Raw genomic sequence first — 16,494 nt, 5'->3', positions numbered from 1 at the left:
TATGCACTTCTTGTTGTGGTTGTCTGGTTTCTGGTATGAGAGACAAAGACTGAGACAGCCCTGCCCGAAACTGGCCTGAATGTAGTGTGTAGTGTTGAATGGCTGGGTACTTGTCCCAATCCACATTCCTTGTTGTGAGTGTCTGAGAGGGAGGAGGATGGCCTGAATGTACTGTATGCCTGATTGGCTGATTGACTGTATGAATGCCCTTCTGTATGATTGGCTGCTGAGTGTGACCCATCATTGTGGATGAGAGACAGGATAGTATATCTGGGGACCTCTCACCACTGGAAATTGTTCAGAAGCTATGTCTACAATTGAAGAGTAACTGGAACTGATGATCCTCGACGCCCAGCTGGAAGAAGAAGACTTGCTGTTCCATTTGCTTTGACCTGATCTGAAAGCTTCCGAATTCGTCGAAGACTGATCCGAGAGAGGACCTGATAAGGCGCCCTCTTCCTGTGCTCCGAGGGACCATCGAGCAGCGCAAACCTTCGCCGAAGCTCCCTGGAAGTCAGACCCTCGAAAGGCTGCCGACCCGAGACGGGACCGCTGAGGAGAACGAAGTGAAGCACCCGGACTTTGCCGCCATTGAAGTCCATTGCCGTCAACCAAGGTTTGCAGGTTTGTGTAATCGCTGGAGGCCCGTCGAAGTTGTGTTGCCCAGACACGGGGACCACTTGACGCTGTGCCGCCGACGACCTGAGCCACCCGCTCCCTTGCCTAAGAACATTTGAACTGAAGGACTCCCTTGTCCGCACCAACGACCGCTTTATCCTGCCGGAGAGAGTCAAGGCCGCCAACGCGCCGAGGAGAATCCGCCGGTGGGTTTCCCGCCACCTGAAGGCCACAAAGACTTCGATGACTCATCGCCCTTGCTAGGCCACAGTTTTTCTGAAACTCTTTGCGGTCCTGAACAATCAATTGCCGAGGTGCCCTGCACACCTCATCCTCGCAGGACGTCACAGACGAGCACCGCCTGGATCGACGTCGTGGTCTCGGCACCCTCGAACTTCTCATTGATGCCGTCGATCCCAAGTTCACTTTCTTCGATGCCTCTCGACGATCTGTGGCTCCTGCTTTAAGATCCCTCAACGCGTCTTCGAAGAACTCTACTCCACCAGGTACATTGGGGGGGTAGAAACATTATAGGAGAGCACAAGACTATTGATCAATATATGGACTGGGCTTGTGCTATATATCTTTATTTTACAGGTTGCCCAGGTGGGGGGATGGCCACACAGAACTGTGCTTAACGGTAGAGGCCAGTATTCTGCCTATTGTTTCAACCATCTTGCTTTCCCTCCTATCTCTATTGCTGGTTTCCTTGTTATTGATCTGTGTGACATTCTAACAGTATAGTTGATGCACTTTAATGAGATCTGATAATATTGGTGGTACCACTTTAGAATTGTATATATTAACCATTGTTGATTTCTGAGTACAAAGTGTGTTATTGTGATAGTGTACATACCTTTGAATATTAATTATATAAAGACTGTGTTTTCAGTAATACAGTGTGTGGACATTCCTTTGTGGGGGCTTGGGGACTACACTGTACTTAAGAACCAGCCTGCATCACCTCCTGAGAAGCTAGGCCTTGATTGGTCGTCCATTGCTACCATAATAGAGAATCTTGGCTGGGGTCCACTGTGCCTCTCCTCTACCATATAGAGAGCAGAAGTACAGGCACCCCGCACCGGTATCTTTACACTGGTGGCAGCGGTGGGATGCTTATGGTTTTAAGAATCAGTGTATAACCGTGCCACTTACAAAATATCTGCACTTTATTAAATTAAGGTTTAGTTGTGTACAGAATAACTGCATTACAAGCAATGGAGTCTATTGCAAATGATAAATTGACTAGGGTGAGCTTAGAGGCTCTCCAGAGTGCTTGTGAAGCCAGGAAATCAGACTTTGTGGGTAAGTCTAGGGCTGAGCTGATAGCTGCCCTGGTGGACTACCAGACTGATGGTGAAACCTTGATGAGGGGGTGAATGCAACCAATGAGGACTCTGCCCCTGGGGTTTCTGCTGAATCTGTTTCTGGGAATGCCACAATTCCTGCTGCCTCTGTTCCGAACCCCAGCAATTCCTCAGAGCTTGAGTTATTAAGGATGAAATTGGCCTTTGAATATCGCAAGTTGGAAATAGATGCTGAGCTTAAGAAGGAGGAGTTGGCTCAACAAGTGGAGCTCAAGAATAGGGATCTTGAACTCAAAAATAAGGACCTTGAACTCAAGAACAAGGACACTGAATGTCAGAGAATCCAGCTAGAGAAAGCTAAAGTGGAGACTTCAGAGAAACCAGTTGCGAGTGGCAGGTCCCCAGCCACCATTTTTATGAAAGATTTGGTTGGTGTGTTTGTGGAGGGTTCTGATATCCTCCAATGGATTGAAGCGTTTGAAATGGCTTGTGCAATTCATGATGTTGACAAAAGAGATTGGGCTAAGTATTTGTTATGCAGAGTGCCTCAAACTGGGTATGACTGTATTCTGAAGCTGAGTGTGGAAGACAGAGGTCAGTATGAGTGTATGAAATCTGCTTTGATTGCCAAGTTTGGCAAAACACCTACCCAATACCTTAAAAGGTTCATGGAGTTTAAGAAAAGAGAGAATGTGTCTTGGGTTAACTGGGTGAGTGCTGCGCACATGAACATGATGGAGTGGATTGATGGATACAAAGTGAAAACATTTGTTGAATTGTCCCACCTGTTGTTTTTTGAGCATTTTTCTGAAGCCTGTTCACCAGAGCTGCGTCAGTATGTTGCTGACCAGAACATTTTGGATCCCTTTAAGCTAGCTAGGTTGGCTGACAAGTGGGTCTCCCACCGGGTGTCCCCTAAGGACTCCAGTGGGAAGGACAAGGACAAAGAAAAGGGGGCCTATCAGAAAGCTGAGGAGTCCCAAAAGCAGTCACAGTCGGGTAAACCTAAACCCTCCTCTCCTAAGACCCGAAAATCTAGTGGGGATAAGTCATCTGTGGGTGGGAAAAAGAGTAGTGGTCCACCTGCTGCAAAGCAGGCTCCTAGTGGTTCCAGTACCATACCCCGCACTCCTGGCACTTGTTGGGACTGCAGGGCTCTGGATCACAAGAGGGGTGACTCCAAGTGTAAAGGTAAGGCACTTGGAGTACAGGCTGTCAGCCTGACCTACCCTTACCCCATGTCTGAGGTGGAGGCCACTGACCTCCCCTCCTCTACAGAGATCACATTTGGTGCTCCTGTAGAGATTTCCTTAGTGTCCCTTGGGGCCTGGGACCAGTATGTATAAGTACTGGCGACTATCCCACAGAACACTTGTAGGTTTTTGAGAAGTGTCCTCTTGAATGGCCAGCATCTACTGGGTTGAGAGACACTGGGGCAAGCATGACAGTGGTGGACAGGACCCTGCTCAAGCCAGAGGACTATGTAGGTGCTCCTCTGAGAACCACCAGGTTAGCTGGTGGGCCTTCCAAAGCCTTAGTCACACTCGTAATTGGAGACAAGACGGCAAAGCTTCCTGTCCTGGTTCAGGACAATGTCCCTGCTAATATTCTGTTAGGTAATGATCTAGTAGAGTTGGGGTTGATCTTGGATGGTCTTCCCATGACTGCTGCTGCAGTCACTAGGTCACAGGTGACACAGGGTCTGGCTTTGAGTCAGGTACCGGAGCCAAGTGCGCGGCCTAAGGCAAGACGAAGGAAGAACAAGAAGTCAACCTCTGTGCCAGGGGCCCCTTCTCTTCCTACTGGTCCTACAGCAACCATTGGGATCCATGTTCCGGACGGACTGGATCCAGTGGTAAACCCTGTCTCAACTCCTGTGGGAGAAGAGCCAGAAGACTATCCTGTGGGAGAGGTTCTCAACCCAGAAGATCATTCAGATCTTCAGTGCTTGTTAGCTGAAGGGGGACCCTTCTGGGCGAACTTCTGTAAGGGACAGAGAGAGTGCCACTCTCGAGATGGTCTGAGGAAACAGGCCCTGTCCCAGGCACAAGGAGAAGTGCCAAGGACCTTCCGGATATATTGCTCGGGTGAGCTCCTTGTTAGTGAGCCCACTAAGCCTGAACCTGGTGCCCTCAGGAGGTTGGTGGTACCCCAGGTTTACAGGCCCTTCCTACTGCAGTTGGCACATGAGGTGCCCTTGGCTGGTCATCTTGGTACCAAGAAGACTAAGCAGAGGCTCTCTGCCCATTTCTACTGGCCTCGGATGGGAGTAGAAGTGGAGCCCCACTGCAGGACCTGCCCAACTTATCAGTTGTCTGGCAAGACTGGAGGCAGTGTCACTGCCCCACTGCAGCCATTGCCAGTGGTTGGCACACCATTTGAGAGGGTGGGCATTGACATTGTCGGTCCCCTGGACCCTCCCACTTCAGGTGGACATTGGTTCATCCTGGTCTTGGTAGATCATGCCACCAGGTACCCTGAGGCTATACCCCTTTGGACTGTAACTGCCAAGGTGGTTGCCAGGGCTCTCCTGGGCATTTTCACCCATGTTGGATTCCCTAAGGAGGTTGTCTCTGACAGAGGATTCAACTTCATGTCTAGTTACATGAAAACCATGTGGAAAGAGTGTGGAGTAACCTACAAGTTTTCCACCTCTTACCATCCCCAGACCAATAGTCTGGTTGAGAGATTTAATAAAACTCTCAAGGGCATGATAGGTGCTTTGGAAGAGCCCCTAAGGAGGAAATGGGATCTCCTCCTGCCATGCCTGCTGTTTGCTTACAGAGAGGTACCTCAAGAGGGTTTTGGTGTCAGCCCCTTTGAGTTACTCTTTGGACATCCCGTGAGGGGGCCCCTTGCCTTGATCAGAGAAGGTTGGGAGGCAACCCCTCCAGCTCCCGCCAAGCAAGTGGGTGACTATGTGTTAGGCCTCAGATGGAGGATGACACAGATAACATCGAATCTCAAGGCCAGCCAGGAATTGAACAAGTACTGGCACGACCTTAAAGCATCGCAAGTGGATTGGACTCCAGGACAGGAGGTCCTTGTGATGGAGCCCACCAAGCCTGGGGCGTTGGCAGATAAATAGACTGGGCCCTTCAGGATAATCTCCAAGATGGGCGAGGTCAATTATCTGGTTGACATGGGAGCCTCTGGGGTAGCCCCTCAGGTATTCCATGTTAAACGGCTCAAGCCTTTCCACCGGCGAGCAGAAGCCTCATGTCTCTTGCTAGCTTCAGAGCAAGAAGAGGATGAAAGTGAGCCCCTTCCTGATTTGCTGCATAGCAACCCTCAGGATGGCTCAATGGAGGGAGTGCATTTCTCTCCAGATTTGACAACAGAGCAGCAGAGGGCCTGCAGGACTTTGCTCCAGCAGTATGCCTCTCTGTTTTCACTGACGCCAGGCCTTACACTGTGGTGTAAGCACGAGAGTGACACTGGTGACAGTGTGCCTGTCAAAAGCAGGAGCTACCGCATGTCAGATACTGTTAAGAACCACATCCAGACTGAGGTTGCCAAGATGTTGGATCTGGGTGTTATTGAACCCTCAACCAGTCCCTGGTCCAGTTCCATGGTCCTTGTCCCCAAGGCAAGTTCCCAGGCAGGTACCAAGGATTGGAGGTTCTGTGTGGACTACAGAGGAGTCACTGCCGTCACCAAAACTGACCCGCAGCCATTGCCCAGGGCTGATGAGCTTGTGGACACCATAGGTGCTGCCAAATTTGTAAGCACCTTTGACCTCACCTCAGACTATTGGCAAATAGCTCTGACGGACCATGCCAAGGAAAATATGGCATTCTCAACACCAGAGGGACTCTACCAGTTTAGGGTCATGCCTTTTGGGTTGAAGAAGGCTCCTGCCACCTTCCAGAGATTGGTCAACCATGCGCTCAGAGGGCTGGAAGCCTTTTGTGTGGCTTACTTAGACGACATTGCCGTCTACAGTTCCACCTGGGAAGAGCATTTAACACATCTGGATGAGGTGTTGCAGGCCTTGAAAAGGGCCAACCTCACTCTCAAGGCCACCAAGTGCCAGATAGCTCAGGGGACAGGGGAAAGTCACATATCTTGGTCATGAGGTAGGAGGGGGTCAAATCCAACCTCTCCCCAGTAAGGTACAGAATGTACAGGACTGGGAGACTCCCACTACTCAAACCTAGGTGAGAGCCTTTTTGGGCCTCAGTGGGTATTATCGCAATTTCATGGCAGACTATGGAACCATAGCTGCACCCCTGACAGCTCTGACTTCGCCCAAACAACCTAGGAAGGTTAATTGGACTGAAGACTGTCAGAGGGCCTTTGATGGCTTGAAAGAAAGTCTGTGTAGGGTACCTGTGTGGTGTGCGCCTGACTACAGCCGACCCTTTATCGTCCAGACGGATGCCTGCGACACCGGAATTGGATCTGTCTTGTCCCAGTTAGATGACAAAGGGAGGGAACATCCTATCATCTTCATCAGTAGACAACTCAAGGGTAGAGAACTTAGGTGGGCTACTGTTGAGAAGGAATGTTTCAGTATAGTTTGGAGCCTTAGGCATTTTAGGCCCCTACCTTACGGGGTCTACCTTCAAGGTCCAAACAGATCATAAGCCCTTGAAGAGGCTTATGCAGATGAAGGGTGAAAACCCAAAACTGCTCATGTGGTCCATTAGCCTGCAAGGGCTAGACTTCACCATAGAGCACAGACCAGGGAAGAGTCACGATAATGCAGATGGCCTTTCCAGAAGGTATGTTGACCGTCTGGATGAGGGTGTCTATCCTGTGGGAGATTAGGCACCCTCCACCTCAGTCTGGGGGGGCGACTGTGATGCTGGAAATGCATCGGAGGGACAGGGCCTCCGTATCCTTGTCCTTTACTGCCTTTTTATCGTGTGTTCTGTCGCAGGAGTTCATGTGGGACTCCTGGCAGTGCAGCTCTCTCTCTTTTGGTTTGGTGAACAGACCCATGGGATACCCTTACGGCACCCATGGGTGGGGGTACAACCCTTTGCCCCTAGTGTATGTTTGTGGGCACCTGTGGGTGGTCCACAGAGCAGGTGGTATGAAAACAAAATCAAAATACGAGGCTGAGTACCCCAAAAGGAAATACACCGAACACGGGTTACAAAGGAACATACAAAGATCTTTAATTTATACTGAATCAGTTACAAAGAACAAAACAAAATCAGATAGCTATCGGCCCTAAATGCAACACAGCGAACTCCAGCGTGGTTCAGTGTGTGTCAAGGAGTTCCCCCCTTCTCACCTGAGTTCGATCTTTGCTGGATTTCTTGATCGATGCCTTCTTGCGTACTGCTCGAGTCTTGAATAAGGCTGCACAAGTCTCTTCTGACTCCAGCGTGCGTTCAAGTACCGGGATGCAGGGGTCCAGGAATCCAGGAAATAACAGGGTGTGCAACTAGCACACGAGTCCAGGAATCAAGGAAGGAAAGGGACTAGAATTGGGTAAGAGTGGAATAAGCAAGGGAAACAATACCGTCAGCAACGGAGCACACGTCTGGTCGCTACTTCGCAATAGCATTGAGACGCGTGGGGCCGCGGGGCGTGGCATATTTATGGAACGTACTACGTCTGCCGCGAAGGCTGGTGTGAGGCGTGTCACGTGATACGGCCATGTTGGGAGAAACAATGAATGCAAGCCCCGCCGTGACAAGGACCAGGAAGTCCAGAAGGGGCGCGTTCTGTGGGTCATGACAGCATGCCTCCTCCGAAAACCTGTTCCACCAGGTTTGCCCGGGTGAATAAGGTGAAATCTTTTGAGTAGTCAAGGGGTCTTGAGATTAGAATGTGGTTCCCAGGTTCTTTCACTAGGAGGATATCCTTTCCATTCAACCAGGTATTGAAGCTGACCCCGTTTATACCTGGAGTCACATATTTGAGATACTTCATATTCCAATTGGTTGTCGACCAGTAGAGGAGGAGGTCGGTGGGATTTCCGGGTGGTTTGGTGGTAGGGTTTTAATAAGGATGTGTGGAATACTGGGTGAATTTTCTTCCAAGAGTCTGGTAGACTAATCCGTTATGAAACTGGGTTGATAATTTCCTTGATGGGAAATGGACCATTGTACTGAGGGGCCAACTTGTTTGGCCGTAGATGCCGGGGTAGTAATTTCGAGGACAACCAGACTTGATCACCGATTGCATAAGAAGGACCTGGTCTCCTTTTAAAATCTGCATACCTCTTAGTTTGTGTTCTGGCCTTCTCTAAATTTTCTTTGGCCTCTTGGTGTACGTTGATGAGGGTTTCAATCCAAGAGTCGACAGTAGGTACTGGTGTAGGATGAGGGAGAACAGAGGGTAGAACTGATGGATCGAAACCTTGGCTACAATAAAAGGGGCTGGTCTTAATTGCTGAATGGTCAGAATTGTTGTAGGCGAATTCAGCCACGGGTATCAGGAGCAACCAGTCATCCTGAACCTTGGTGGCGAAACATCGAAGATACTGTTCCAGGTTCTGATTAGCACGTTCTGTGCCCCCGTTGGTCTGGGGACGATAACCAGATGAGAGGGCGTGTTGGATTCCCACAATGCGACAGAGATGTTTCCAGAATTGAGAGGCGTACTGAGGTCCTCGATCAGATTTGATCTTGGAAGGGAGTCCATGTAAACGAAATATGTGTTCCAGGAAGATTCCAGCAAGTTCGGAGGAGGATGGTAACATACACAGGGGTGCAAAATGAGCCATATGAGTGAACAAATCTATGGTAATATGATGGTCGTGTACCCTCTGAAAGGTGGTAATTCCACAATGAAGGCCTTAGCAATGAATTCCCATGGCCTTGTTGGCAGCGATGGTTGCATTAAAAGAACCGCCGGTCTCTTGTTATCATGTTTGTTTTGACTGCAGACAGCACAAGCTTTGATGTACTGCTGTACGTCGTTCTTCATTCCAGGCCACCAAAACTGTATTTGTATAAGACGGAGGGTGTTGGTTATGCCACAATGTCCAGAGTGAAGGGTATCATGACAGAGGCTTATCATACTTTGTTGTAATTTCTGTGTAGGAATGACCAGTACATTGTCCTTGAATAAGTATCCTTCCTTAAGTCTTAGGTTCCATGGATTCTTCCTTGAAATATCCTTCCAGAGGTCAGAGGATTGGGTTTGTACTCCAATTTCTTCCAGGAGGTTGACTGCTTGAGCTACAAAGATCGTGTGGGGAAACATCTTAGGATAGGCCTTGTCTTCAGTAGTTACATAGTCAGGACGTCGAGATAAGGCGTCAGCAATCATGTTTTGTGATCCGGGAACATGAGTGATTTGGAATTGGTATTGGGCAAAGAAGTAGGCCCAATGCGCCTGACGACTGTTCCTGCGCTCTAATGATTGTAGAATTTGAAGATTCCGATGGTCCGTGCGGACCTGAACTGGATATCTAGCACCCAGAAGTAGATGTCCCCATTCAGTGAAGTCCTGGCGGATGGCTAACAGTTCCTTTTCCAGGAAGGAAGAGTGTGTCTCACTGGGAGTCAGGGTTCGTGAGAGGTAAGCAATGGGGTGTTCCAGTTTATCCTCAAGTTCCTGTTTCAAGACCGCTCCTATGGCGTATTTAGAGGCATCCATTTCCACCAGCAATGGGCGATTTATGTCGGGTTGGGCCAGGATGGGGGCTTGCGTGAACTCGGCCTTCAATCGCTGGAATGATTTGTCTTGCGGTGTAGACCAGATAAAGGGAGTGCCTTTCTTCAAGAGAGCAACAATCGGCTGGACAATCTCAGAAAAGGTAGAAATGAACTTCCGGTAGAAGTTGGCGAGCCCCAGGAAGGATTGAACTTGTTTCACGGAGGTGGGAGCAGGCCATGCCAGTATGGCCTTTACCTTTGAAGGGTCCATACCAATTCCTTCTGGGCTAAGGATGAATCCCAGGTAGTGAACAGAAGTAACGTGAAACAAGCATTTTTTGGGTTTTGCTAAAAGTTTGTGTTCAAGGAGTCATTGCAGTACTGCCTTTACATGCTCTTCATGCTTTAGAGGATCCTTGGAAAAGATCAATATGTCAGCCAGATAGACAATGACAAAAAGGAATAACATATCAGAAAACACCTTGTCCATAAAACGTTGAAAAACCGCGGGGGCACTAGCTAGTCCAAAGGGCATGACTAGATATTCATAGGGACCAAAGGGTGTTCTAAAGGCTGTTTTCCATTCATCTCCTTCCAGGACACGGATCAAATGATAGGCACCCCAGAGATCCAACTTTGTGAATACTACGGTGCCTCTCACAGCTTCCAGGATATCCGAGATCAGGGGTAGTGGGTACCGATCTTTGAGGGTGCATTGATTTAAGCCACGATAGTCGAGGCAAGGTCAGAGTTCCTTGGTGTCCTTCTTGGGAACAAAGAACAATGAAGCACCCGCTGGAGATTTATTTTGAGGGTCTTATGGTGCCCTTTTCAAGGTTGGTATCCAGGTATTCTCTGAGGGCCTTTTTCGCAGGTTCGGAAAGAATGAACATTCTGCCAAAAGGAATCACTGCTGAGGGATCTGTGTCTATGGCACAGTCTTCAGGTCTGTGAGGGGGTAAGGCCTGGACTATGGCAGTTGAAAATACATCAGCATATCCCTGATAGGCCTCTGGGACTTGTATGATATTAGAAACCATGAGTGGTGTTTTCAAGTCTCTTGGTGGTTCTTTAAGGGGTGTCGAGGAGGGATCCAGGATTAGACAGTGGGACATAAAAAACTCTGAGCCTAGGAATAGTGATCCTGCTGTTCAAGTGATATACGGATTGTGCTTCTGTAACCAGGGCATACCCATTACCATGGGGTAATGGGCTGACTTAATGATGTTGAATGTAATCCGCTCTTGGTGATGGGTTATGGAAAGTTGGATCTCTTTTGTCTGCAGACTTATGGGACCTGAAGAGAGGGGTCTTCCGTCGATTGCTTCCACCGGCTGCATGGTGCTTCGTGTCTCGTACGGAATATGATGTCTAACAACCCAGTCTTGATCAATGAAAATTCCCATAGCTCCGCAGTCCACCAAGGCCAGAATGGGATAGGTCTTATTCTTGGAGGACAACAGGAAGGCTTGTAGTATCACCAAATTGTTTTGTCCAGGAGAGTTCAAGGATGGAATTGATGTGGAGCAAACATCTCTCTCCCAAAGCTCTGCTCCATCTAGGATCGGGAGCTGGCGTTTCCCGAACGCCGAGGAGGGGCCAGAGGACACTCCCTAACTAGGTGTTTCTCTGAGGCACAATACATGCACAACCCCGTATGAATCCTTCTCATTCTTTCTTGCGGGGATATGGGTCCACGGAAGGCTCCTATCTGCATGGGTTCTGGTTCAGAGATTGAGCCTGGGTTTGTGTCCGCCTTGGTGGTGCTCTCAAAGGATGGCTTTGGAGGATTAGCTTTGGTATTTCTTCTTCTCTGCCTTTCTTTCCTGGATACGAAAATCTATTTGCATGGCAAGGTCCATTAGTGCCTGGAATGAGTTTGGGCGAACCACTCTGGCCAACTCATCCTTAATCTCCTCATTCTGTCCTCTCCTGAAAAGGGTCAAACTCGCCTCTGGGGACCAATCAGCTTCCTTGACTAACTGCTTGAATCAGGTAACATAGGTGAGAATATCCTGGGATCCTTGCTGAAAGTCTAACAGGCGTTCCTGGGCACTATAGACCTGTTCTGGACGGTCAAACATGGTTTTAAGGGCTTGTATGAAGCCATCATAGTCATCTAGAAGAACATCGCCAGAATTAACGAGGGGCATGGCCCAGGTTAAGGCGTTTCCTGAAAGGTGGGAAATTATGAAGCCCACTTTAGCCCTGGGAGTTGAAAGGTAGTAGGGCTTAAAAGTAAAGTGAACCAAACATGAATCCAGGAATCCTCGAAGGGTTTTTGATGAGCCATCATATTTGTCCACTATACCGCCCAGCAATACACTTTCTTTTGTGGCAGAATCGCGGGATAGAACTAGTTGTTTGAGAGGGCGTTTTCCACCTTTAGATTCTGCACCTCGGTTGATAGCTTTTGCATGCCACGCATCAGGTCCTGGAGGGCCGCTTCCATGTCCATATCGAGTTCAGCCGATTGGCGTCTCAAACTGTCAAGGAGTTCCCCCCTTCTCACCTGAGTTCGATCTTTGCTGGATTTCTTGATCGATGCCTTCTTGCGTACTGCTCGAGTCTTGAATAAGGCTGCACGAGTCTCTTCCGACTCCAGCGTGCGTTCAAGTACCGGGATGCAGGGGTCCAGGAATCCAGGAAATAACAGGGTGCGCAACTAGCACACAAGTCCAGGAATCAAGAAAGGAAGGAAAGGGACTAGAATTGGGTTAGAGTGGAAGAAGCAAGGGAAACAATACCGGGAGCAACGGAGCACACGTCTGGTCGCTACTTCGCAATAGTATTGAGACGTGTGGGGCCGCGGGGGCGTGGCATATTTATGGATCGTACTACGTCCGCCGTGAAGGCTGGTGCGAGGCGTGTCACATGATACGGCCATGTTGGGAGAAACAATGAATGCAAGCTCCGCCGTGACAAGGACCAGGAAGTCCATAAGGGGCGCGTTCTGTGGGTCATGACAGTGTGTTCAGTGAGAGACTCTGTACATTAGAATTCGTTGCTCTTTTATACCATTTGCGAACACGATGTCCAACCCTACTTCGGGTTAATTTTCCTCTAATACATTACTGATCTAGGGTTCATGCCGAGTTTGCATATACACATGTAACTCGACAAGCCTACACAGCAACTGTGTATTCTGGGATTTCTCATACAGGTCTTCTCAACATTAATACAATGTAGTTAACCAAGTGTTCTTAGTTCAGTATTTGAATACGTTGTTCTTAACATATGCTCACGGATTAGTTTAATTGACGCGAGTAATCCTTTACACACAGGTCAACGAAGGACAAGGTCACAGTTCATGACCCCAACAAGTGGCCTGCAGGCAAGTTACATATTAATTACACACAGAGGTCAAGACGGCCATGTTGTATTTCAGAATGACATCGTCCACCATTTTAACTCACAGGGTGACTTTACAGAGTGAACCTAAAATGGCGGATTGACCTAAAATGGCGGCCTACATTGATTTTAAGGTCAGGACCTTGCAACACGGATTTCTTCACAAGTATCTTACAAGCAGCTTGGCGTAGGCCAATATACACATATTCGTTGCAATAGGAGGCACGATATAATTTCCCATTAGACAGTGGCAGCTCCATGCTGAATTTGACAGGTGCTCTGAGTATCCTCCATTTTGGGATACCCAGGCCCTGCCACTGAAATCAGTTGATTCCTGATAGAAAACAATATGGCCCCTGTGGCCTCTTGCTTTCTATTGCCTGTTACCTTGTTTTCCCAAAGTCCTGGGAAGCCCTGACTCTGTCCCTTCCCCCTGACTGACTGTTGGGTGGAAGTTCCATATATGGTGTTGTTGTGAAGTCCAGTCCAGACTGGCTGGAGCCTTCCCAGTGACTGTATGTTGTGTGTACACCCTGTGGGTGGGACCTGGGTGAATGGAGTGTGTGACCAATATGCACTTCTTTTTGTGGTTGTTTGTTTTCCGGTATGAGAGACAAATGTGAGACAGCCCTGCCCGAAACTGGCCTGAATGCAGTGTGTAGAGTTGAATGGCTGGGTACTTGTCCCAATCCACATTCCTTGTTGTGAGTGTCTGAGAGGGAGGAGGATGGCCTGAATGCACTGTATGCCTGATTGGCTGATTGACTGCATGAATGCCCTTCTGTATGATTGGCTGCTGAGTGTGACCCAGCAGTGTGGATGAGAGACAGGATAGTATATCTGGGGACCTCTCACCACTGGAAATTGTTCAGAAGCTGTGTCTACACTTGAAGAGTAACTGGAACTGATGATCCTCGACGCCCAGCTGGAAGAAGAAGACTTGCTGTTGCATTTGCTTCGACCTCATCTAAGCTGCCGAATTCGTCGAAGACTGATCCGAGAGAGGACCTGGTAAGGCGCCCTCTTCCCGTGCTCCGAGGGACCATCGAGCACCGCTAACCTTCGCCTAACACCATTCATTTAGATTTTGTGTTGGTATAAGCAACTTTAGGTAAAGACGTATACTAACTAGTTCACACTTTCACATATGTGCTATGATTACACACATATTCAATTTTCATGTCGAAATCTTACAGATAGGTAATGCAAACTACACAAAAGTACACCTCAGGACATAAATATTAGACAACACATTGCATGCGACCCTTTCATACTAATATGAGATGTATTCCAGTGCTGGAGAACATATTTAAATCTACACAATCAGCAAAACTTCAAATAAAGATATCCCAATACATTACTTGAAAAGGCTACTGTGACAATGAGGTCGGGATTCCATTCTGTGGCGTTCCTAAGCATTTCAAGCATGCTAGCAGGGTGCATCGAGAAACGAAATCGTTATGCACCCCATTGGGAATCCTGCAAAGAAAGATTCAAGACTGCATAGAAAATGTAAGTGAAACACATCTTTCTAATATCCGCCTTGCTGTTGATTCAGGTACACTGGGGTAATTTGCAGGATCTTGATTTCTGGTCTATGGGATACTCGCTGGCATCATTGCTCCCAGCAGGGAAGAACGCAGAAAGAGCATCCATTTTGTACAGTTATGCTGTTTCACAAACAGGGAACAGTAGGTGGCATCAAGAGAACACTCTTCTCTACATAGAATGGCTGGCTTTCAGCCCAGAAGTTAAACGTTCGATTAAAGAGAAAGCTACTATAACTTCAAGTTGAAATATTTTAGACTATATGTCTGTGATATTTTTAGCCAATGTGTGTCCAAAGACAAACATTTGCTCTGCAGGGTCGCACACTGGTATTTCACAAGTTTATGTAATCTCAAATGCACATTTGCTAATTTTGTAGGCACACATTGCATAGTGGGCCTTTTATGCACATACTTTGTATTGCAAACGATCGCACATGGGTAGTCAGGCCTTCTGCATGTACTCCTAGGAAGTGTACATTCACAACGCACCCCACTGCATACTTTGAGAGGGTAGAGACACTGGTAAAAGCAGAGTGTTAGTATTAGTTTGCTAACATAGTTTACTATGTTGCTGCCATCAATTCTGCCATTGCCGCCACGGTGTCTAAGGTATATGTACAAACTACTGCTAATGTAGCCCCTGTATGTGCTGATATTGCCACCTTGTGCTATGTTACTTACACTAAAGCCACCAATGCTACCACCGTATGCGAGGCAACCAATCCGTTACATATTAATGCTACACGCTATTGTGATGATATTTCCTCCAAGGACACCAATGCATCTCCCTCGTGCAAGGGAACTATACCTCTTCCAGCAAATGCGGTGCCTACTGGGATTGCAGCTTCCCCCAATTAAGCCAATACCTTGCCCACCTGTGCTGCAGCTCTGCCCAATGGTGCCAATCTTGCTCCCTCTGGTGATGTAGTTGTTCACAATATTGGGCCGTTTTGAGCTACAGCTCCACCAAATGATGTGCCTAATGGGACTGCAGTTGCTGCCAATGATGGCAATATTATGCCCATCTGCGTTGCAGCTCCACCCAATGACGCCAATCTTGTTCCCCCTGGGGATTTATTGGCGCCCACCACTGCCAATAACACTGCTGCACTTGGGATAGTCCAGCTAGTGACATAATGGTGGTTAATACTGCCAACATGGTTATAACTTGTACCAGAAGCATTGCTCGGGGGGAGTTGGGGGGGCTATAGCCCCAGGTCTTTTGGTTGTAGCCCGGATAGAAGCCCAGGGACTACAATCAAAAGGCTAGCTACCACCGAGTCCCGACAGTCACTACATCAGCGTAGCTCCAGATATTTTCCATACCTAGCAGCACCCCTGATCAGCACCACCTCGACCACCTACCTGCCCACTATTGTAACTGACAACCATAACCTTAACCATGCCTTCTCCCACACCAGACTGGCTCAGAATACCTCTGCTCTTATCAACTTGGCCACACATAGCACAGACGTAGGCACTAGCGAACCCCCGATCCAGTGCTCCATCTAGCCCTGGTCAGTGCCCGCTCACTTACCGCTCATGCTCTTGACATCCACGACCTCCTGACAGTAGGTAATCCTTATTGCCTCGCCATTACGGAAACCTGGCTAGACGCAGCATCAGGCCCTGCCTTCTCCCTCACCATCCTACCAGGTTACACCATCTTCAGGAGTGACAGGCTGAACTCCAGAGGAGGTGGGGTCACCCTCATGGCAACTCAACACCTCGCTCAACGAAAACTGCGACATCCTCTCTCTAAATCTGACCATCTCCCCTACCAACACAATAACGATCCATGTTGTCTATTGCCCACCTGGCTCCTTCCTGACATTTGAGGCAGACCTCCTTCATACCCAAGGACACAACATAAAGCCTTTAAGTGACTCCCCTGGGGGATCTAAATCTAGGCCTTAATGATCACACTGACCTACAAGCCACCTCACTAGCAAATTCACCAACCGCCATAGGTTTCAATCAGCGCATCTGCAACCATACGCAAATTAAAGAGAGCTCCTTGGATTGGCTAGTGGACCTCAATTGCCATATCTCAGTCAAGCTCAATACTCCCTGTCTGTGGTCGATTCACCACATCATCTCCTTCAC

The sequence above is a fragment of the Ambystoma mexicanum genome, chromosome 5p (assembly GCF_040938575.1).
Source record: "Ambystoma mexicanum isolate Mex_15411 chromosome 5p, UKY_AmexF1_1, whole genome shotgun sequence".
NCBI lineage: Eukaryota > Metazoa > Chordata > Amphibia > Caudata > Ambystomatidae > Ambystoma > Ambystoma mexicanum.
Note: the sequence above shows the minus strand (reverse complement) of the source record.